The sequence below is a fragment of the Ascaphus truei genome, chromosome 4 (genome assembly GCF_040206685.1).
Source record: "Ascaphus truei isolate aAscTru1 chromosome 4, aAscTru1.hap1, whole genome shotgun sequence".
NCBI lineage: Eukaryota > Metazoa > Chordata > Amphibia > Anura > Ascaphidae > Ascaphus > Ascaphus truei.
The window spans coordinates 381,367,297-381,391,819 of NC_134486.1; positions in this window are offsets into that span (position 1 = coordinate 381,367,297).

Sequence of the window (24,523 nt, forward strand, 5' to 3'; positions counted from 1 at the left end):
TATATATATATATATATGTAAAGCATGTGATAATGTATAATTTTACATGTTTACCTAAACTTGCAATCGTTTGGTGCTCCTGTTATAATTCTGTAACAATCCTTTTTATGCGTTTAACATAATGGCTGCCTTCCAGTTTAATCAATCCTTCTAATATTATTGTTAGAGTTTACAGCTCAAATTTCTAAGAAAATTGGCAACGAAGTATCACAAACAGGAAAGTGTTACAAAGATCTTGCACTGCTTGGGAAGTGAGCTAAAATCTGCTAAAATCAAAGGAGCCTTTAAAACTGATTAAAATGTCAGTAAGAGTTGAATAAAAAATGTCACAATTATCTAATACTACAGTACTGATTTATGTAAAAAAAAAACATATACTGTAAGATTCCAAATGTTTTGCTGCCATAAAGGAAGATAGGGGCAGGGGGCTACAGGTGTGATTAGTAGAGCTCAACATTATCTTGTGACAATAGCATTTCTCAGCATCAGGGTTAATTCAATTCTAGAGCTGCTGCCCTTAATGGCACTGTTGTGGCTTCTAACCCTCTTGGATCTGCCAATGGTACCCCTTCATCACACGGTCTTTAAATTGAATATATTTTAGAATGTGTGTCTCATTTAAATATACTTTGTATAGACATTAGCATATCTCCCATGGTACCTCAGGTATGATCAGTTTTCCGCACAGGCATCTCTCCCTAATTTATTTTGGGGGACCGCCTCCTCTGATAAATCTCACCTTCAAGTTATTTCCCTTGTAAGGCAAGTACAACATTGGGTGGCTGTTTACTTTTTATACAGATGCAGCTTTATGGTTGGTCACGCTGCCACCCCGAAATCCGCTGCAGTCATGTTTTTTTTTCCAGGTAACTGGAATATGTTCAGTCTTCTATGCACAGGCGTTGATACACTCCAACTCTGATATCATTAACATGGTGAGATGTGAAGACAAAAAATGTACCCATGGTGCAGATCAATGGTAATTCTTTAGAAAGGTTCTAAAAATGTGCACTCACAATAAAATAGTGTTAAAACAGCATATATCACTCATTGGTGAATAGAGTACAGATCGGATACTGCTGTAGCTCACCCCGCTGCCTCCGTTCTGTGTCAGGTGGGCTCACCAGCGCTCAGCCGCCTGCCGCCTGATCACTCTCTGCAGCGTTGGTAACTCTGCTCCATCGCGGTCTCCAGGGTGTCACGTCACTTCCGGTAAGGCTTCTATGATGGACAGTCACTCGGCACCAATCCGCTCTATCTCTGGGCGGTCCTACTCTACGTGTTTCTCCAATAGAGTGTTTGGCTTCGTGAGGAGTATGACGCCCCCTCCCTCTTCGTATATTTCTCAAACACTTCGTACTTTCTCAGCACACTGTTGGCATCTCTCCCTAATTTAGTTGGGAGGGAGATTTGAAGGGATACATATACGGTACAACTGGAGATATTATTGAAATGAATGTCCTCATCCATGCATAAACTGTATTTCAGTTATTCAAATTCAACTTTGGATTTATTAAGATGACACATTTAAAAGAACCACTCGGAAATGGAGCGGATTTAAATTTATTATGAAAACAAAAATGAATTAGCCTTTTTGAGACTGATCTTTGGATCAAAGGAATTGGCCAATCTGTGCCGGATTCGGATTTAGGTGTAAAATTCTCCCATTTCTAGTTAGTACATAGATGCACACAAGCACATAATAAGTTGTTATTTGTGAGTGTGTTGTAATGCTTGGCACATACTGTAGGTCCAAAGGTGTCAGAAGTAAATGGATTTTATAAATCAAGACCTGAAGTATTAAACAAGTGCTTCCCAAAGATTTTGGCAATACAAATGTTGCTGAATTTTGGATCAGATGAAAAATATGTGCAGTCACTGAAGCTGACAAGTGGTCAGATAAGAAAAAGACTGCACAGTTTAAAATCTTCATTGGACAAAACAAAGGTACAGTAGAGATGCAGTATATTCAGAGCAAGATGAGCACTATAATCTGCAGGTAAAAAGATCCAAAGACACTGTTTCATATGTTCAAAATATACTATAATCCAAAGGAAACTGCATCTGTCCAGAGAAGGCTGTATTATGAAACACAGCAGGAACAACATAATCAATAGATGAATGGGTTACACAATTACATTTACAGTAATAGCAATATGCTGTGCTTTTAATAATAGACCAAATTATAATGGGATCAAATTCAAAAGAAGTGAAAGGAAAAGCTACTACTGAAGGATGAGCGCACAGTAGATAATGCAATTGAAATATCATACAGTATGCACTGAGGATGCCTAAAGCACAAATGAAAGTACTGCATACTGTAGGAATACAGGGGAAATGCATACAATAAAGAGGAAAAATGAAGAAAGAAAAAAAACAATCACATGGCATCACACAGAAAAGACCACAAGTGCAAAAATATGTAGAACAGAGATTAAATAAGTGAGGGTACAAAACACACAACGTTTGAGGATTGCCCAGTAGATAGAAAAGTATGATTCGTATGTAGAAAATGTAACCATTTATTTTTACACCGTCTCAATGTAATGGGTAAGTGCTCATTAAAATCTGAATTCAGAGACATAACCAATTCATACAGTAGCTTACGTATTTGCAAACTTCTAAACTTGATCAAAATAATAATGACGGTTAACCATGCAGAATAAGTTCTTACAAATGTGTGAAAGGTCTGGGGTGCTTAACATGAAAACAAGATGTTCACTCAGTAATTCATGCTCCAAGGAAGGTACAGTAAGTATCAATTGCCATTAGGGAAAAAAATGAAACAGGAACTGGAGCGTATGATAAAGCTGAGGGTGCCGAAAAAATAGATAAGCCTACTGAGTAAATGAGTTACATCGTTACAGTAATAAGGAACATTTCTGATTGTTTTTGTACAGTAAATGCATAGTTTCAGGTGACTTTAATCAAGAAATCATGTGTGAGCACTAAAGCCTGCAAACTCTGGATGATATCACCTATAAAATGGCCAATCCAAAACACATTAGTGGATTTGATGTACAGTACAAACAGGACATTGGCAGCTAAAACTTCATGAAAAACGCTGCAAATGTACAACTTTCAACTCCCTATTTTATTATGGAATTTGGAAGGGCTTCAGTACAAGAGCAATTTGAGAAAAAAAGCACAAGAGACAATTGAAGTTCTTAGTGGTATTGAAGTAATTATAGATGATCTCTTGTTCATGGATTTACATGACAGAAGCATGACATACATCTCTGTGCCTTTTTGGAACATGTAATTAAACCAAGACAAAATACAAATTGGGGTTGCAGAAGTTAATTATTTCTGTTACATCCAGACTCATGAGGGTTGAAAGCAGAGAAGGAAATAGGTGCACTCACAAAAAATAAGGAAATCTGCCATGAGTGCACAGGAATCGTATATCTGAAAGCACAAAGTATGAAGACCGGCACTCTAGTGGATTTGTTAATCAGCATAATAAATGTACAGTATTAATAAAAGGATCAATGTTTCAGTCCTAGCATGGACCTTTGTCAAGATATAGGCCAATGCTAGGCAGGGCCACCAACAGAAATCGTAGGCCCGGGACAAACATTTTAAGCAGCCCCCCCCCCCAGTGTCAGCGCCCACTCGGCGCTAGCAGGGACGCAGCCTTACTCCCTCTTTACCTTCCTCACCCCCTCTCTCCTCTCCCTCTTTCAATTACCCCACGCTCACTCATTCCCTCCCCCCCCCACAAGATATATACCAAAAAACTTCCCACCCCCAAATACATAAATAAGATCCCAACCCCCCATATATATAAAACCTCCCCCCCAAATGCATATAATAAACCCACCTACACAATACATATAAAAAAACAATACATATAACCCCCCGTACTATGTCTCTCATATATATATATATATATATATATATATATATTTGATATGTGTGTGTTTATATATATACACACGCACACATTCCCAGTAAGAGAGATATCTCTCTCTTTCTAATATTTATATATATATATATATATATATATATATATATATATATATATATACACACACACGTACACATTCCCAGTAAGAGAGATATCTCTCTCTAATATATATATAAAAATGTCCCCAAGCCCCCCAATACATATAAAATTCCCCCAAGTTCCCCAATACATATAAAAATTCCCCCAAGCCCCCCAAAACATATTTAAAAAAAAGACTTACCTTGTTAGAAGATCACGCCGGGTCCAGTGGATGCCGGTACGGGTGGGGGGAAGGTGGATGCCGGTTGAGGGGGGGGAAGTGAGGAGTCAGCTGTTTGAGGCTGGGGAGGGCTGCTGCTGCAGGGGGTGGCCCGGTGCTGCAGGGGAGGACGATGCGCAGGGGGTCGCCCTCTCCTGCAGGTAGGGGGGAGGCAATGTGTCAGGGGGTGGGGTGATGCTGTAGGGGTGGCCTGTGCTGCAGGGGGGGGCGATGCTGCAGGGTGGCCCGGTGCTGTGGGGGGGGGGCGATGTGCAGGGGGTGGCCCAGTGGGGGGAGCAATGCTGCAGGGGGGCGATATGCAGGGGGTGGCACGGTGCTGCAAGGGGGGGAGCGATGCTGCGGGGGGGGGGAAGCGGCAGGCATCTATCCCACGAGGCTGCTCCCACACGAAACTGGCTTCCCTCTCGCACTGGCGCACCGGAAGCTTAGGCCAGCTTCTGACTTCCGGCGCTGCCGATAGGGAGACCCGGCACATTTTTTTTTAGTTTAGTTTAACTGGCGCCCGGCCGCGCAGGAGGCCCAGGCGGCCAAGCCCCCCTGACTCACGGGGCCCGGGACACCAGTATCATTTGTCCCCCCCCTCTTGGCGACCCTGATGCTAGGACAGAAACATGGATCCTATTCTTAATACATTTTTTCTGCTAATTAACAAGTCAACTGGAGAGCGGGTCTTCACACTTTATGGTTTCATGAGAGTTTAAAGCCGAATACAGAAAAAATATTACTAAATAACAGCTGACACCTCTTACACCCAAGACAAAACTAGAAACCATTCTAAGCATATTTAATAAGTTTGTTAAAAAACAGTCCTGGGAATTTCACTGAAAAAAGATGTGCAGATTTTTGAACCAGACAAACAACATATTACACAATCCATAGGACCTGGGCTACAATATTTTGATCCAAGGCTGGAAGTAACTATACAAGTAGATGTATTTCAGTCTGGATTAGGGGCTGTGGTAATGCAGATGGGAAGGTCTGTGATTTGTGTCTATATCAATGACTTCAATGCAGTTTAACTATGCCCAGATTGAGAAAGAAATGCTGGAAATTGAAAAGAGTGAAAAATTACATTAATACATTAGGTTGGTAATTTAGGGTTTTATTCCCTCTATAAAGTTGGTATGGAAATCTTTTTAGAAAATGTGGAATGGGATTCATTTAAATATATTTTGCATATCTCCCAGCCATGTACATCAGGTGTGCTGCTTTTTCAACACATGTATGCCTCACTCATTTATTTGAAGGGATGTTTGAGGGGATATATACAAATGGAGAGACTACTAAATGTGAAGCACGCATGCACAGCTGCCCCCCAACTGCTATTACTGTTGCTGCCCCTTTAGCTGCTGCCTGTCCAATCAGGCCCTGCCCCTCTCTCATGTACAGGATGTAAGCACTATTAGCCACATTTGGCTAATATGGATATTCGGCATTAGTCCAGTGGAGGAGGGGGGGGGGGGGTGAACAGGATAGTTATCCTTGGAAGGTTGGTTCGGCATCCCAGGAGGGGTGGCTTAGGTTTTAACCCCTTGGTTACCTTAACGGTTAGTAAAGTATTGCATGGCACAAGCCACTAAGATAGCCAACAGGGTTAGGCACTGTAGTGTATTTTGTTTAAATGTTTTAACACATTTTGTGCCTTTGTTATAACTCGGAAACAACAGGCATCAAAAGGGTTAATGTTATTTGGATCATAAGCTTCTGTAAAAATAGATATTATAGAAGTCTGTGATAGATATATTATTACGATGCGGCTATTGATGCATAATTAGCAGTCACATTAATTCCCACATCGCAAGTTTGGCTCAAATATCACATCGCTAAATTATTACCACAATCCCAATGAATACAAACTTAAAGTTTAGTAAAATCGACACTATGGTTTTTTTTTTGGCCCACATTACAAAATGTATTGAATCCGTGTCTTAGTATGTTTATAAGAGTATAAAACCATAAAGAGCTCAATGCCCTTCCACTCAATTTCTGACTAGCACCCTCTCTATTCACCTTTAAGACCCACCTTAAAACACACTTGCTTAAAGAAGCAAACTGTATGAGTAGCTCCATGGCTGATAATTAAAACCTCATACATTAACCTTGGCCACTATCAGACGTACTTACCAGAATGCCCTCCTACTGTCTCTGTACAATCTTCCTACCAATAAATTAGATTGTAAGCTCTTCGGAGCAGGGACTCCTTTTCCTAAATGTTACTTTTATGTCGGAAACACTTGTCCCCTTTATCTGTGATTTATATTGTTTATTTTTTATATGATTGTCAAATATATTACTGCTATGAAGCGCTATGTAATTAATGGTGCTTTACAAATAAAGACATACATACATACACCGTCTCAATCATTAAAGATAAAGGAAGAAAACAGAGAGGATGCAGAGGAGGACATAAGAGAAGTTACAGGGATATTAAATCTAAGTAGTTTCAATCTTGATGAACATCATGAATCAGTGCTGAGAAAGGGGTTAAACGTTGCACCATCTAGTAGACTCAGCTAATTTCAGACCTACATTGACCTCCAAAAATATATTAGGAGTCTACCATTAAAACATTATTGCTTAAAATCTAATGTTGAGAATTGTGTGAGAAATCCAATTGTTCCAGAGATTACAATGAGTGACTGAATATAGACATAAACCTTTAAAAAATAATTCCAAATTCTTTTTCCCCTTCTGTCGAGGCCCTTTTGTGGATACATTTCAAAAACTTGCAGAAGAAGACATCGAAAAAATGGATATTAAATCCCATAACTCCAACAAAGTCAATATGACCAAAAAGAAGGTTGAGGCTTTACAGGAACTTTCAAACAACACTGAAATTGTCATTAAGCCTGCAGACAAGGGTGGGGGGATTGTTATTTTGGATACGTCTGATTATAAGATCTCGCTGAAACACAGATCAAGTTCATTGTGAAAGGGATTGAGTTTATTCTCTGACATAACTCATTCTGGTTTCATGGTGACCACTACTGTACCTACAAATAAAAGGTACAGACATGGGTACAAGATCTGCACCGAATTAAGCCAAGCTTATTATGGGTTTGTGGGAGGACCAAAATATATGGTCCAATAAAATCTTTGGCACGAATCTGGTTCTATAGCGTTATTATATTGACGCTGTGGACATCATCTGGGCCCAGAAGTCACTCTATTGGATTTCTTTAAACACATCAATGATAATTGTGTTAACATAAAATTTACACATCAACATAGTAAAACTCACATTGAATTTCTAGATTTAGAAAACAGAGTAGAGAATGGGATACTACATAGAAAAACTTTATTCAAACCTGTTAGTTGCATTAACTTTTTCTTAGCAACAATTAACCACAAAAAGGAGTGGCTTGATAACATTCCCTATGGGGAATTCCGCAGATTGAAGAGGAGCTGCTCCAAAAAGAAAGAGACTTCTGTGCATCTCTCAGTGACACATTTTTAGAACGTCAATATAACGAAAATATAGTGGATAAGGTTCTATAGAGAGTCAACGTGATAGAAAGGTCAGAATTGTTAACATGTACTGTAGGACAAAAAAATGATCAACAGCAAATAAATAAATCAGACTCATTTATTCCATTCATTAGTAAATACAATGGCGAATCAAGGCAAATTGAAAAAAATATTGGGCAGGCACTGGCAGAAAGAGAAAAAAGAAAAAACATGGTTAGAAAAATGCTGTAAAGGCTTCTACAAATGTGCAACCTGTCGGGCCTGCCACTGCAATCCAGTGGAGCCCAGTCAAAGTAAGGAGTTCATGTCGGCTGTCACTCGTCAAAAATGTACCATTAAGGAAACCATAACCTGCAATAACAAGGGGGTAGTTTATCTGATGACATGTGGGTGTGGAATCCAATATATTGGACGAACAAAAAGAACTCTTAATGTGCATATGAGTGAATGCATATGCAACATAGAGAAAGGATTGGAAACACATAGTGTTTCAAATCACCATAAAAATATACATCATTGCAATCCGAACGATCAAACCTTTTGCGGCATAAAATTGGTGACAAGCAACTGGAGAGGGAGAGATTACATCAAAAGAATATCTCAGTGTGAATCCTATTGGATCTATACTTTGAAAACGCTAACCCCTTAGGTCCCAATATAGATATAGATCATGTGCCATTATTTATAAAACCCAAATCCTGCAAATTTAAAAATCCTTAAGAAATTGAAGTTTATGATAGTCATGCAGATGTAGCGGTCGCTATCCGAACATTTCACAGAGCCGTTTTCGTGAACTCTGCTGTATTCCACACGTCATTCACTCGTTATTCTTCCGTGAATGCTGCCGTGAATGCCGCCAATCCCACCAGTCACACCTATCCCAATCCAGCAATGTGCCAGTGCCGGCACCAGCACCGGATTAAAATAATGGTCCAACCGTCAGTGAAAACCTGGTGAACGGCAATCCTTGCTACCTGGCAACATATAAAGCCATTTTCTACACCAGATAAAAACCCTAGTAAACATGCGTCTTAATGCAGGAAAGTTTGAAGAAATCTTGAGGCACGATCTGGGTGTACCCAGGAATACCAATAGTGAAATGTTCGGATAACGGCCGCTGCATCTGTATGATGTAATGTTTAATCGATTAAATATAATCAAATAACATCTTCCACACACCCTAGAACATACCAAGTTCTGTAATTTACTCCCGCTTGGGTAACAGCTGACATGAACTTTCTTTAGTTTAAATCTAATTTTCAAAAGTTTAAAAATAAAAACTGGGAATAAAAATTGTAATTCAAAGCCTATATTTAGGTGGGTCAAAATCTTATATATGTTCTCTTTCTCGTTTTTGGACAGCCATAGCCCTAAACCTTTTATCGCAACCAGCTGATATGTAATCAGACACTATGATGAATTATAAATTAGAGAATTAAGCTACATACAGTACAAACATTTCTATGGTGGGATATAATTAAAATTATGCTTATAGTATACTGGAAAAGTAAGTTGTATTGACTACATTCTTCTATCTATGGCTCTCTCAGCAATTCTGGTTAAAATATTTAAATATATACAAATATTCATTTATTTTAATGTGATATACTCACTATTCTCACAAATGTAAAATGTCAATTATAGACAAAGATATTTTTTTTTTCAACTGTATGAAAAACATATACAGTATATGTTTTTCATACAGTTGGAAAAAAAATATCTTTATGTCTATTATTGACATTTTACATTTGTGAGAATAGTTAGTATATCACATTAAAATAAATGAATATTTTTATATACTGTTGCGGCCCCTTTTATTCTCCTACATCCCCGAATATTTTTCGGGGATTTTTTCCGAATGTCACGCACTTTGCCCCATTCATGTGGCATTCATGGCGAGACATCGCTAATAGCGCTAATACAATGAAACTGCCCGCGGCACCTAAAAATAACAGAACATGCCGCATCAACACTGCATCTACCCGCGGTTTTAAAAGTCGCGCTGAAACGGCCGCACGAGGCTGAAGGCGGCCGCCACTGTAATACTTTCAAAATGAAAGCTATTCCAACAGTCTATTCCTTTATATTTGGGCAGAAATATGCATTGAAGCTGTATGATGTGTTAAATATATTCAAAAACGATATGGAGTATAACGCTCACTAATAAGTGTAATTATGAGGTTTGTATTTATGATTGTATACTAAAATATCAAGTTTGATACTGGGTGCTACCTATGTGCTAATCTGAAATGTATTTACAAAGAAGGAGGAAGGCTTCATATTGTAAAGACTTTCTCCAACAAGGAGCACATTCACGGTGTGCACAGTGAATGTGCTCCTTGTTGGAGAAAGTCTTTACAATATGAAGCCTTCCTCCTTCTTTGTAAATACATTAAATATATTCAGTATGGGGGGGGAGAAGATTTGGGGGGGAAGAAAAGGTGGGGGGGAGAAGAGGTGGGGGGGAAGAGGGGGGGAAGAAGAGGTGGGGGGGAGAAGAGGTGGGGGAGAGAAGAGGTGGGGGGGAAGAAGAGGTGGGGGGGAAGAAGAGGTGAGGGGAAGAAGGGGGAAGAAGAGGTGGGGGGGAGAAGAGGTGGGGGGGAAGAAGAGGTGGGGGGGAAGAAGAGGTGGGGGGGAAGAAGAGGTGGGGGGGAAGAAGAGGTGGGGGGGGGAAGAAGAGGTGGGGGGGGAAGAAGAGGTGGGGGGGGAAGAAGAGGTGGGGGCGGGGAAGAAGAGGTGGGGGGGAGAAGAAGAGGTGGGGGAAGAAGAAGTGGGGGGGGAGAAGAGTTGGGGGGGAAGAAGAGGTGGGGGGAAGAAGAGGTGGGGGGAAGAAAAGGTGGGGGGGAGAAGAGGTGGGGTGAAGAGGGGGGGAAGAAGAGGTGGGGGGGAGAAGAGGTGGGGGAGAGAAGAGGTGGGGGGGAAGATAAGGTGGGGGGGAAGAAGAGGTGGGGGGAAGAAGGGGGAAGAAGAGGTGGGGGGGAAGAAGAGGTGGGGGGGAAGAAGAGGTGGGGGGGAAGAAGAGGTGGGGGGGGAAGAAGAAGTGGGGGGGAAGAGAGGTGGGGGGGAGAGAGACGGGGGGAGAGAGAGAGACGGGGGTAGAGAGAGAGACGGGAGGAGAGAGAGATACAGGGGTAGAGAGAGAGAGACGGGGGTAGAGAGAGAGACGGGGGTAGAGAGAGAGACGGGGTGGAGAGAGAGAGATGGGGGGGAGAGAGAGAGAGAGACTAGGGAGAGAGGGAGAGACCAGAGGGGAAGAGACACCGGGGGGGGGGGCGGAGGGAGCAGAGAGACCATGGGGAACCACTGCAAATAAGTGCAGCCTGCAACCAGTGCACACAGGACACAGGCAGGAGATACAGCACACAGACAGGCAGGAGACACACAGCACACAGACAGGCAGGAAACACACAGCACACAGCACACAGACAGACAGGAGACACACAGCACACAGCACACAACACACAGCACACAGCACACAGACAGGCAGGAGGCACACAGCACACAGCACACAGGCAAGAGACATGCAGGATACAGCCTCACCTCTCTCTGCTGCACGCTTTTTCTCTGCTCTTTGGCCCCACCCCCAGGCTCCTGCCACCTCCTCCTGATTGGTTGCTGCTGTGTAATGCAGCAAATCAGGATGGACCAAGCTGCCCAGCCTTTTAGCAGAAGCTCTGCTCTCTCCCTTCTCGCACCGGTTCTGCGAACTGAGGAAAATTTAGGTACAGGAGGCATCAATACAGCACCGGGAGGACGCGAGGACTACAGTCTTCTTTCTCAGTCCTTGCAACCGAGCCCCGGGGCAGTGGATATTCACAGTTGAGTGCAAATAGCCGCACGGCTATTCACAGTGGAGTGCAAACCATTGCTTGCCCCTGTATGTATAAATGTATATCCATTAAGAGACATACATACATACATAAATACATACATACATACATACAACGGCAATGAATGGGCATAAAAAAAATACAATCACAATAAAAATAAACTTTAAAAAAACTGTAAAATAAAAATAACATACATTCAATATTTTTCCTTTGCTTTAGTTGTGTTCATCCTCTGATTCCCATGGTTACCACATGCTCTTGAAGCAAGCCACGATCCGGAACACCAACGGCCCACAGGTAAAAATATCCAGAGTTCTTTTCTTCTTTCTTTAATTTCCTCTGTAATTTGTAATCCATTTTCATAAGTAAGTCCCAAGATTTTCTGTAAGTCTGAGAGACTGAGAAAGAGAGAGCTCTCTGATCGGGCAGTCCCTTACGTAGACCTCAGTGTCCTATGTCTAACATGGAACAGGGACTTCTGACCAACCAGTGCATGGATCATAGTGCAACCAACACTAACAGATGGGGCGCTAAGCTTGTTGCACTTGTCAGAGGGGGCGTACAAAAGGGCTTAGCTACTAGGCTAGTTAGCAGAAAATTTGAACTGGCCAATGGGAAATATGCCCATGAGCAACAGCTTTCCCCTTGCCAGCCCCATACCTCCCACTGGGTAGGCTCCCCGGTGACTCAGAGAACAAAGAGTCTCCCCCATGTGGAGACTTGCTTCTGGACCTTCAGTGCTCAACCAAATGGCTCGACAACTCACTACTCCCATCCTCCCCTTTGATCCAACATATCTATGCAGACAACGTGGCTATTCAAATTACAGTACTGCCCTCAGAGAGATGAATTACACATACCTATTTACAAGAAAATGAATTTCTAAAACTTGGGCTTGAAAACTTGGATTCTACAATTAGGTTTTAAAACAGGCTCCTGTATTGTGTTTTAAAGCCCAATTGCAGAACTTGCCAACAGGGCAAAGATATCCCATAGAGTTAAATTTGACTTTCATAACACACCACGTCTTTATGTACATACACATACACTATTTGTGGGTAAAATATCAGTACTGCCGGTATCTCTGGTCAGCAACACTTTACACAGATTTTAAACCTCTTTGCCCCCCAACATCCACCCTTAACCTACTGCTCCCACATTCCCAGTCCTGCAGCTATTTCCTATAAAGGACCCTAACTACAGTACACATGGCTTCACTAGCTTATAACCCTCCAGGGGACAGTAAAATGGGAACATAGTTACAGGGAAACACAACAATGCACATTACTAGACCCAAGATCTGACATTCACAGCTCTTAACCCATAGTATTTAGGGGCCACCAGCTTGGCTTTACCTTTATTATGAGGGCTGGCTACCCCCTACCATCACAATCCCTACCGTAGAGGATGGCACACTGACGTTTGCCATGGGCTCAACTATCTCCATGGATACTGTTGGCCTTGTGCACAGGTAAGATTTAAAATAAGAATCTTACTATATAAATGTGAGTATGTGAAGATAGCATTATCTGCAACATAATCCAAATATTTAGGTGTCCATTACATTGTGTAAACATGTATATGGGCAATATGCCTTCAGATGTGCAAAGACTTACATTGGGCAGAGTGTAATGCCAGTTGGATTTTAACCCCACACACACCCTTACGTAAATATTTTAGAAAGATGTGTTTAAAGCTTCTCATTCTAAAAATGTTGTGTTCCCATGAGCATGACACTGACAATTAAGGCTACTCATGTCAGTAAGCAATAACTATATATGTTATGGTATTTTCATAAGTGAGCAGCCCTGTCTGCAACCTTACTTTGCACTGTTGTCACGCATTCTCTTCCTGACATGACCATATTGCACATAAAAAATGTATTGTGTACTACTACTACATCCAGAGCAATAGCAGATATGTATTAAGGTATGTGTAATTTGGTAAGAATTTTTTCTAATGTAGATGCACTGCTGGCTAAATGTTAACATACTGTACACATTTGAAAATATTATGATGTAATGAGTTTGTAGGTAATGCAACAGTACTGTACATCGTTGAACATTATATTGACCATGGACTTTGAATCATGGAATGATGGGCCATAAAACCTTAGTACCTTGATTCATGTCAAAGTATTCACCAAGTTTTGACTCACTGTGCCCAAAGTCCCTGTGACCCGTCAACCTGAAAACTCCCTCTGGGCTCAAGATGGATCTCAGCTGCTCCACCATTGGAGTCAAACACAGATTATTTATTTATTTATAAAATATTTTACCAGGAAGTAATACATTGAGAGTTACCTCTCGTTTTCAAGTATGTCCTGGGCACAGAGTAAAACAAAATAATACATGGTTACAAATACAGTTACATAAATGAACAAGGTATACATTATATACAAGACATTGCGTGCACAGTTAAAGAAAATATATTTTATGAGTGTATGAAACAGTTACAGACCAGATTAAAGTGTGAGACAGCCTTAGATTTGAAAGAATTTAAGCTGGTGTTGGATATGAGAGTCTCTGGTAGGTTGTTCTAGTTTTGGGGTGCACGGAAGGAGAAGGAGGAACGTCCAGATACTTTGTTGAGTCTTGGGACCATCAATAGTCTTTTGGAGTCTGATCTCAGGTGATAGGTGCTGGGGAGACTTCCCCCAATCCTGGAGGCATGACGACGGCTCTCAGCCTGCTTCTGTTTGATCTTCCTTTTCATGTCGGAGAACCGTTTTTAACTGTTCTCTGTGGACCTTAAGGAAATTCCGGTGGTGGAGACCACACAACAGATTTCCTTCCACATCTGGGTCTAAGCTGTACTTTTTGTTTGAGCTGTAGATTGAACAAATTTGGAGACATTGTTACTATAGGTTACTGTAGGTCTAGAGCATGAAATGTTTAAGGAGTGGAAATGTGTTAACTATTCTAACGTGTGTCACTGTGTGTGTGTTACATAAAGTGTGAGGGTCTTTGGCACATACACCAAAAAGAGGGAGGGGGAGTTAAAGTCCCACACCGTCAGTATATTTAATAAGGGTGGCATTCCTAAAAAGTGCAATTTCTCCTAAGTGTTAAATAGATGTGACCACCCCTACAGTATGCTAAAACATGCACGTATTTGACATATAAATGGAAGTGATAAAAGGCAGGTTACTGTACATGTCAATGTGTATATTGCTTTGTACAGTACATGGCATTCTTAATTAGAACACTGAAATGTTGTTATTAGTACCCTGACCACACCTTCACACACCTTCACTCCTCTACCCTCCACTCCTCACACTCCTCTAATCCCACTCACACTCCTCCCATGTCAACTCCCACTCCTTTCACTCAATGCCCTCTCCCCCTCTATGTCACTCACTCCCCCACACACACAAAAAACAGATTGGAAATAAAAAATTCAAAGGCACACTTCAAAAAACACACACTGACAAGACAAGAAAATATTAAATGAAAATATAAGAACAGAAGAAAACACTCAGAAATTGCTACTAATGCACCCTAGCACAAAGAACTCCAAACACCTAGCCCAGTCTGTCTCTCCCTCACTCCAAACTGTACTGACACAAGCTTTCTAAAATGGCTGCTTAAAATAGTGTGTATGATGCCTTCTCTCGCGAGAGAATTAAGCTCCACTTGAAAAGTAAACAAAAATACAAAGCGTGCCGATTGGGTGTTAAGCTCAGCGATTTAGCATTTTTTAAGATGTGGTTTAGAAGATGTGATTTGGAATAGAGAATAGGGTTTTTTCTCACATTTCATTCTGTGACTTCTTTACATTCAAAAGTTTAAAAATAACTGATTATGTCAGTTGGACTACCAAGGCTCTTTCAAGGAGAACCTACTGTACTGTAAGTTGTTATAATGGCATTCAATGAGTACCACAACAAATATATTTGACTTACCCCATCCTACTTGGCAGTCTCCATCTTCAGAGTGCCATAAAAAAAAAATTCCAATGACACGATGGCCAAAAAACATGATGAACCAATATACAAATAAATGTAGAAAGGTTATCAATAACATGCTGTACTACAAATAACACTTCTCCATACAGACACACTACAATTGAAATCAATTTCCTTTAATAATCCTATCTGATCTTACAATCAAAATCCTCAAATTCCAATCAAAAAACTCAAATGACAATCAAAACATAGCATTTACATTGTATATATGATGCATACAATCTATGCACCATATACATTCTGCAAATGAATGTTAACAATAACATTCAAAACAAAATACCAATACCTCCAAACAAGTATACTATTTAAACCAATCCAGTAAACATAAATCAATTAGCATTCATTAATGACATCCCTAAACAATTTACATTCGATCCCTAACAATTAAACAATTAAATTATTCAAGCGTTGAACAGAACAAGTTATCCTGCGAAAAATATAAGTACCAACAAGAATACAATATAGAAAAGCAAGCCTGACCCTGACCTAAAGTACACCATACAATAGCAACAATTACATCTACCTAATTTTAACATACATTATACACACATGTAAGCATAGCAGCATAGCCAAATTAATTTAAAACACAGCAAAGCAAGATTTTAAAACAACATAATTTCTTACCCTCTCTGTATATATATATATAGTTGCATGATGAAGCCACTGTACAAATGAATGGGTGAAGGGTGGGTATCGGGCCAGTGTGGCTTAACCCCTTAATTACCTTTGCGGTTATTATCCGATAAGGTGTTTAAGGGGTTAATTGATATCTGAATGTAATTGCAATGTATTGGATTTGTATTGGCTATGTATTTTGTGGGCAACGAAAGACCAGGATGTTGCTGGCGACGGGGGCTTCTTATTGATGAGGTCAGTAGTACTTTATTTATTTGAATATGCTAGTTAATGTGTTTAATAATGGGCAAATAGTCTATTATCCCTATCTGGATAATAGTTATTTTGCACATTATTGTACTGTAGGTGTTGGGGGGGGGGGAGTGTATGTATTGAATGTATAGACCAGGTTTATTTTTTTTACATTCAGGGTTTGTTCCGTTGTTCTGCGTGAGACCTCTGGAGACCACCTGCTGTCTCCTCGGGTATCTCACGGGTATCAGGCTGGTGGTTCCACGGGTGATACCTGCGGAGATGAAGCGGTGGCATCACATCCGTGGGGGCACTGCAGACCCGTAGTGAGCACTCGTGAGTTCCCCAGACCATCGTGGGAACCACCTGAGGCCCCGCAGACAGTTGTGGGTCTGACCCGGGCTCCCAGACATCCGCGGGCCTACCGTGGGGACCCAATTGTGGCCCCACGGTGACCCAAGGAGACCACCTGGGGGCCATGGCATTTGGTGGGACCCACCAACAGGCCTCCAGAACCTGTTTGAAATGAGCTGCTGGTACCCTGTAGGTCTGTCAGGTGCCCCGCCAGCCCGCCAGGGACTCGCGTGGGGCTGTGTTATGAACCCTGTTTGTAAAAGGACAAACCATGTATTTATGAGGGGGAACAGGGGTGGGTAATGTATTTAATAAATAGAATGATGCTTATTGTGGGGCTGTGTATTGTTTTTTATTGTGGGTACTGGGGGTGGGGGGGGTATTTTCCCTAACGGTATGTGGGTAGGCCTCCCTTGTGGGTAGTGGGTGAGGGTGGTTAGGCCTCATGGGGTGGGGGGTTAGTGTGGGAGGGTATGTAGGCGTCCCGAGTGGTGGGTGAGGGTGGGTTAACCCCTTAATGACTGTAGCGGTTAATAACCGCTATGGTGATTAAGGGGTAAGGGGACATTAAATTGGATGTTTTCATTCTTGTGTCTGTTTTGTAGCAGACAAAGTATGTTAGGGGTTATAGGGGTAGTTGGGGTTATATATATATTTATTTATATTCATTTACTTATTTAGATATTTTTATTTATTTATTTAGTGTGGGGCTGCTGTGTGTGATTATTTTTTATTGTGGTTAGCGGGTGTGGGTGAAGGGGGTATTAGCCCCAATGGTGGTTATTTACGGCTTGCGGGTGGGTAGTGGGAGGCCTTAACTCCTTCATGACCGTAGCGGTATTAACTGCTACGGTCGTGAAGGGGTTAAGTGCACCCGCAACCCCCCCGCAAGCCCTAAACAAACAACAAGAGCCAATTACCCCCTTCACCCATCCCCGCTACCCACAATAAACCTGGCACAGCGGGTTAACCCCTTCATTGCCTTAGCGGTTAGCCGCTAAGGTATTGAAGTGGGCTGTACATCCATTTTTCCTGCCTCGGATGCATGCCGGGGGGCTCCGGTGCTGGTATTAATGGGTATCAGCTCCGGAGACCCCCGGCATCAATCCCAGGCAGGAAAAGGGGCTGATTTTTTCTAAGTGTCGCCCTTGCCGATGCTTCTCCTCCACCAACTTGCCAACTTTATGTTGGCGAGCTGGATTGCCGAAAAACTCTCCCTTCTGGAGTGCCGATCAGCAGTGAAAAGCTGATCGGGGCTACCTAAATTCAGCCGAGTTCAAAAAGTGCCGATAAGTGGCTTATCGGCAGCCGGCTGCCGATAAGTTTTTATCGGCAACAAAAATTGCTGATAATTCCCACTTATCGGCGCTTACTGAATCGGGAGGGCAAATTTGCCGAAAAAATGGCGATAAAAAGCTTATCAGCGCTTACTGCATGAGGCCCTTGGTCCCAAACATCCTGGAATTAAAATCAGCTTGAAGTTCCTGACACCACCGCTTTCTTTCTTCCGGAGGTGCTGAAATCCCTTGACCGGGAGTTAGTCCCAAATGTCCTGGAACTGTTTTTAACTTGCAATCCTAGCCGCGACCGCTATGTTCAATTCTCAGAACTTGGCCCCGAAAAGTGGGACTTAGGAAATATTCTGCCTTGAAATTTCTGAAGCCGACTCACTGCTATTTCTCCATGAGCATCTTTTGGTCGTTACAATTTTGCCGCTGCTGTTCTGGCACTTAGAATCTTACCTACGGATTGGCTGAGGTTTTCTTATAGTATTTCAGAGTTCATTCATGAAATACTACAGCCAATCCGAGCGTCATTCAGTGTGTATGTGTGTGCGCGTTAGTCAGTGTGTGTGTGTGCGCCATTCAGTGTGTGTGTGTGTGCACGGGTCAGTCAGTGTGTGTGCGTGCGCAAGTCAGTGTGTGTGCACGCGTCAGGCAGTGTGTGTGCTTCAGTCAGTGTGTGTATGCATGCCAGTCAGTGTGTGTGTGTTTGTGTGTGTACGTCAGTGTGTATGCGTCTGTCAGTGTATGCATCACTGTATGTGTCAGTCAGTGTGTGTGTGTATTACTGTGTGTGTCTTTGTCAGAGTGTGTGTGTTTCAGTGTGTGTATCAGTGTCAGTCAGTCAATGTGTGTGTATATCTCTGTGTGTGCGTGTTCTGCAGGCTCTCCCAGTGCTTCCCCCACCCCCCTCTCTCCCCAGGACACCATGCTCAGTTCTCTCCCTACCCCCTCTCCCAAGATACAGGGACATGGCTCGCTTAGCGCTCTACCCTCTTCCTCTGAGAACACCGCGCTCAGCACTCTCCCGCCCCCTCTCCCCCGAGGACAATTCCCCCCCCCCTCTGAGCTACGGGGACACGGCGCGCTGAGCGCTCTCCCCCCCTCCTCCCACCAGTGGTGCTTCTGCGGGACCACAGCACACTGAGCACTTCACCTCCTCCCCCCCGGCAGTACTGCTGCGGGGACATGGCGCGCTGGGTGCACTGAGCGCTCTCTACCCTCCCCCCCCCGGCGGTGCTGCTGAGGGGACACAGCGCCCAGATCTCACAGCCCCCATCCAAAGAGAACATCTCGCCGGGGAACAGAAGTTTGGTAGGGGGGGGGGTGTTGTGTGTGTGTGTGTGTGTACAGTACAGTATGTCATCCTCTCCGGTGACTGGTTGGAGCTGGCAACACTGACCTCACTGATGGCCTCTTCTGCCAGCAGTGACGTCACTTCCTGCACTGTACTTCTGTCACCATCAAGGCAATTTACTGCCAGAGAAATTGTCATGTGGTACTGTATGTGCTGCTAAAGGAGTTTCACTTCAGAACTCTGCAGAATACATCCCCTGCTTTGATCCTAGAAGTTGTGGTAAGTGATCCTTGTGTCATAATTTGACTGGTTTTAAGCAGCTAAATACTGTTGACCATACAGTACTGTATTTATTTCTGAAAAAAATCTTTTGAGGGGGATGCACCAGTGAGAAAGAAATATTAACAAGGTTTGAAAACCTATAAAAAATAAACACAAATTCAAGACTTCATCTGAATATTTTAAGCATTTGAAAGTTCAGGTTTCATGTAAAATACAGTAGTAGTCAGTCAATAGATGTGCTGACATAATGAATGTATGTAATACAGTTATCTCCTTATTCTTAGAGGATTATTCAAGTCAATGGCATCACAGTTGGTTGTTTTTTTTAAATAAGCCCTTTAGCTTTATATTTTCTTTTGTTTGCATGCCTTCCATTTGTTACCAAATCTGTTTTAGTGACCCCCTCATATAGTCATATGCAGATCCATCGGAAATTATTCGAACAAATCACAGCGCCGTTTTCGTGTGCGCTGCTGTACTCTACGCGGCATTAATGCCGTCAATCGTCCCAGGCATCAGTCTCAGCGATAGCCCCAGGCACACGTGTTTATTGCGGTTGCTTTGATTGAATTTCATGGATTGTGGACAATTAAATGCAATGAAATGAATGAATTGTAATGTGTACAGTACTGTGCGACTTTGTCAATTTCAGGTGTTTAAAAGCCAAAATACTAAAATGTCATTTTCTGCACTCGTCTGCACTCGCGTCTAAAGGTGGTACGGTTGGCATAAATCGCGTCCCATCACATGGGTATTCCGAGGTATACACCGCGTGGTGTTTCAATAACGGCCGCTGCATATGTAGTCATAAAGTTATTCCGCTGCAGACAAGGATTCCGGTCATTTTATCTGTAACCCCTCTACTTTTAGCTCTCAGACTTAAAACTTTCGCTTAGACTAGTGCCTGAGTCCCTTGTCACTTACTGGGCCACATGTAGCCTACGGTCAGATGGCAGGAATAATACAAACACATTTTGGGTAATTCACTTTACTTATACTTATTAGTTTATTATATACTACTACATACTTATTAAACTCAGGCACTTTGTGATCCTTGGCAGAAGATGAATACCCACTGTACATATTTACAACACAATCTATAAATAGTGCTACGTGGTGTGAGTCAGCGTCAGTGGTGTAGTAGCCACCCAATCCTGGGTTTGTTGGCCTACAGTATGAGGGTGCCGAAACACTGTGGGAGCTTCTAATGTATTGAACCTATTGCAGGCCTGTTTTTCAAAAAGGTGCATCGGTACAACTGTGTCTGTATAGCCTCCCGGGATCCCCTCCAGCGGCACGCAATCTCATTTTCCACTCTGCAACTGAAGATTCTGTCACAATGTGCACATACGCACTCTCTCATATATACATATACCTGCTATGCTCTGGTCCATGTATATGTGATCTATGGGTGCTACCCTCTTTTAAAAGCTTCTCTCCCACATCATCCCTCATCCTCAACAGCTGTTATTATTGGCTTCTCTCGTGTCCATCTCAGTCACATGTCAAGAGCACATTGGAGAGAAACCTACCAGACGTCAGTGTGAGCTCATCATATTCACCTGCTAGGGGGCAGTGTGCATGTGTTGCTTGACATACACAGGGAGTTACACATATTTTCTGTACTTTTTATCATAGAGGATTTTTATCCAATATTTTACACACCATAACCTGTCTATATCTGCTTTATATAAATCAGTTCTCACAAATGTCCCAGTTGGAGTAATAAAAGGGAAAACAATGTAACTGTAACACTTTCCCCCACCCCCTTGGGAGATGTGTAGCTACAGCATATGTGTGATGCAATACCTGTGGCTCACAAGATTCCTGAGCCTCGGCTGCTGGGACCTGGGGTGCACCTGGATCGGTGCTCGGTAGCGTCTCCACCTCCACGGGATTCTATATGTAGAATAACCCTGTTACAGGACACATAATAAAGAGTACACACTGGGTCATGCAGAACAAGTTTACTATTAGCAATAAATTATGGTTACAGCTACCCACTACGCTTCGCACCGTGTCCACACCCTGTAGGGTATACCGTCCCCAAGGAGCTGAGGCGCTCTTAGACACGAACCTTCCCAGTGTCCCCAAGACCCAACCCACCCAAATGTGTGAGACAGCGCTGCCCCCACTAAAGTGTTGAGTTGGTGCACTTGCTGGACAAAGGTACCTGCCGGGTGTGCCTACACCCAGGCGTGCAGTGATGCTGATTGGATCTACGAATCAGGTGATGATAACCGCACAGCCTCCACCTCTGCGGTGGGTGGGTCCCGCATGGTTATCTCCACCGTATGCAGTGTTTCTTTGTTGCAGGTGTCTAGTCCAAGGCACTTGTGAACAGGAGACTGCTGTGTCCTGTCTGTCCCTCACTCTTGTACTACAGGGCAGTGTCCCTATCTATGAGCCTGTCCCTGAAGCAACCAAAAGCTGAGGGGAGTCGGGGCCTAGCTGGGCCATAATGGGGTGTTTCTGGCCTAGTGCAGGAGCCACAAACCCATGCACTCACAATCTACCCCTTCCTTGCCTCAGCTCCGACTGACTAGCGTGTCTATTGCCTGCGAAATTTATCCACTCAGGCAGGGGAATGCCGCAGCCCCATTGGCTGTGTTGGGCCATATGTTTCTGCAGCTCAAGTGGCTGCTGGGGGTTGCAGTCCCCGCGGAGCTCTTTCCTATTATCTGCCTCGCATGCTATGTTACTGTGCATGTCCCAATTGGTAATGGCTGCCGGGCTCCCTCTGCGCATGCATAAACCTCAGCGCGTGCGCACGCATTTCCAACATGGCGGCACCCTTTACCGGGAGCCGACGGAGACTCCGGCGAGCCTGTCGCCGGCTCACACCTCCCCGCAATGTCACCCGCTGCAGCAGAGGTAAGGGGGACAAGGGGAAGACCTGGCTACATAACATAAATTTTTGCAACCACATAATTAATTCACACTTGCCATATTTTCATAGCTTAACACAATTAAAAAGAGAATCTTACACTTTATTATAATTCATTGGCAACATATATTTAAATAACATCATTGCATCTCTGCTTGTGGGGATTGTTTTGATCTCCATTTAATACTAACCATGAAAAAAAATCAGTATAGCTACAGTATGCACGAAAGGCTCAGCAAATTTCCCTTGTTCACAATGTTTCATGACTTGAGTGTGAATAGCATTACATACTGTATAGCAAGGAAGAACAATGTATTACGTGTTATATGATTTCTTTTTTTGTATTCTAAAGGTTTTATGAAAGTCAGAAGTCTCCCCTCCACAGAATATACCTTGACTTCAGAACAGTTCTTCTGGATCTCTTTTGATAATCATCTTATTTAAAATAGATAATCTAAGATGACTGTGCTGTTTTCCCAAGTCATAGCTTGTCACATTGCTGTATTATCAGAAGCTAGTCAGGCAACACAGTAGAAACAGCTCACATATGCCAATTTTCTCTCACTTCGCAACCTTTTGTTACCGACTTGAGAAAGAATCTCAGACCAATATCCCCCATGTTTTGCATAAGAGCATTCAATTATAGTTTATCAGATGTCTAGGGGAAATAAAAGGCCAAAGTGGAACACTGATATGATTGGTCTTGCAAAAAATCATCTCATAGACCCTCCTTTGTTAACCCTAACAAAAATGAGGGACTGCCTTGTAAAAAAAAAAGCAAGGTATGGGGCGTAGTATAGTGGAGCTTGAAGATGGCTGAAAAAGTTCAAAAGGTGTCTGAAGATTTAGGGATGCTATACAAACAGAAAAAAGGGAGCCTGGTGCAAGTCTCCCAGTTCTTTGCTAGGCAGGAGAAGGCCGTGGAGGCCCTGCCATGTGGAGACATGGTGATGGAGATCATATACTCTGGTAGTATATATGTCTCCTCTTTGAAGTCAGATCACGATGACCCTATCTCAGTCACAACGAAAGAAATGCACTAATTTTTCCTCAGACCTCAAACTTATCTTTCAAACTGCACTCTAAAGGTGATGGTGGAGCATAGGCCAGGGGTGGAGCTTAGGCCATTGGAGAGTGCATTGAGAAACTAGAAAATAAAATAGAGGAATGAACAAATATTGTTAATTCCTCATATATATATATATATATACACACACACACACACACACACTCACACATAGTATATAAAAGTATCCTAGTATTATGGACAAACAGGAGGTCCTTGTAAATCTGTCCAGGAGGAATAATCTCCAGATCAGGGGGTGCCTTAGGCTACGTTCAGACAGGCTGCGATGTGACGTGTGCGCGCTTAAGTGCCACCACGTTCGCCACTCAAACTGAAAACGACACCCGTCGGCGAAGTTCAGCGTTGATGCCGCTGCACTTGAAGAAGACAAATGAAGTTATGATTTCAAGTGGCAGCCGCATCACGTGTACTTTGCCAGCCAATCACAAACAGACTCAGTTTTTTTTTTTTTAAGTCCTACCTCCAATCGCGTCATTCTGTCTGCTGGGGATGAGCACACATCACCCAGCAGAGAGGCACGGACGCGCGGTAGCGTAGCAGTCTGTCTGAGCCTAGCCTTAGAAACAGGATCATAGCTCCTTAAGATCCTTCTTATTGGAGTTTTTCCAAGCACTCCTAACATGAGCTGAAACCACTGAACTGCTCCTGGATTGTTCATGTCACACTATGAAACCCAAAACAGTACCCCAAAATGCTCGCATAGATGTACTGCTCCATGTTCATCAATTTCTTATTAAGGAACAAATGCTTAATGCTTCCCATATAGGAGTAGCCCTCCCTGAAACATTCAAGAAGTTACATATACTCCCTGACTTGTCATCACTAACCCTGGCAAAAAGAAGAGCTTTTAGAGGAATTATGACTGTGTTACAGAAAAACAAGGCTTCATATAAATGGGGCTTTCCATTCCGCCTTCTTGTAACAATAAATGGAGTTCAATAAACTATTAAAATGGAGGAGAAAGAACACTAC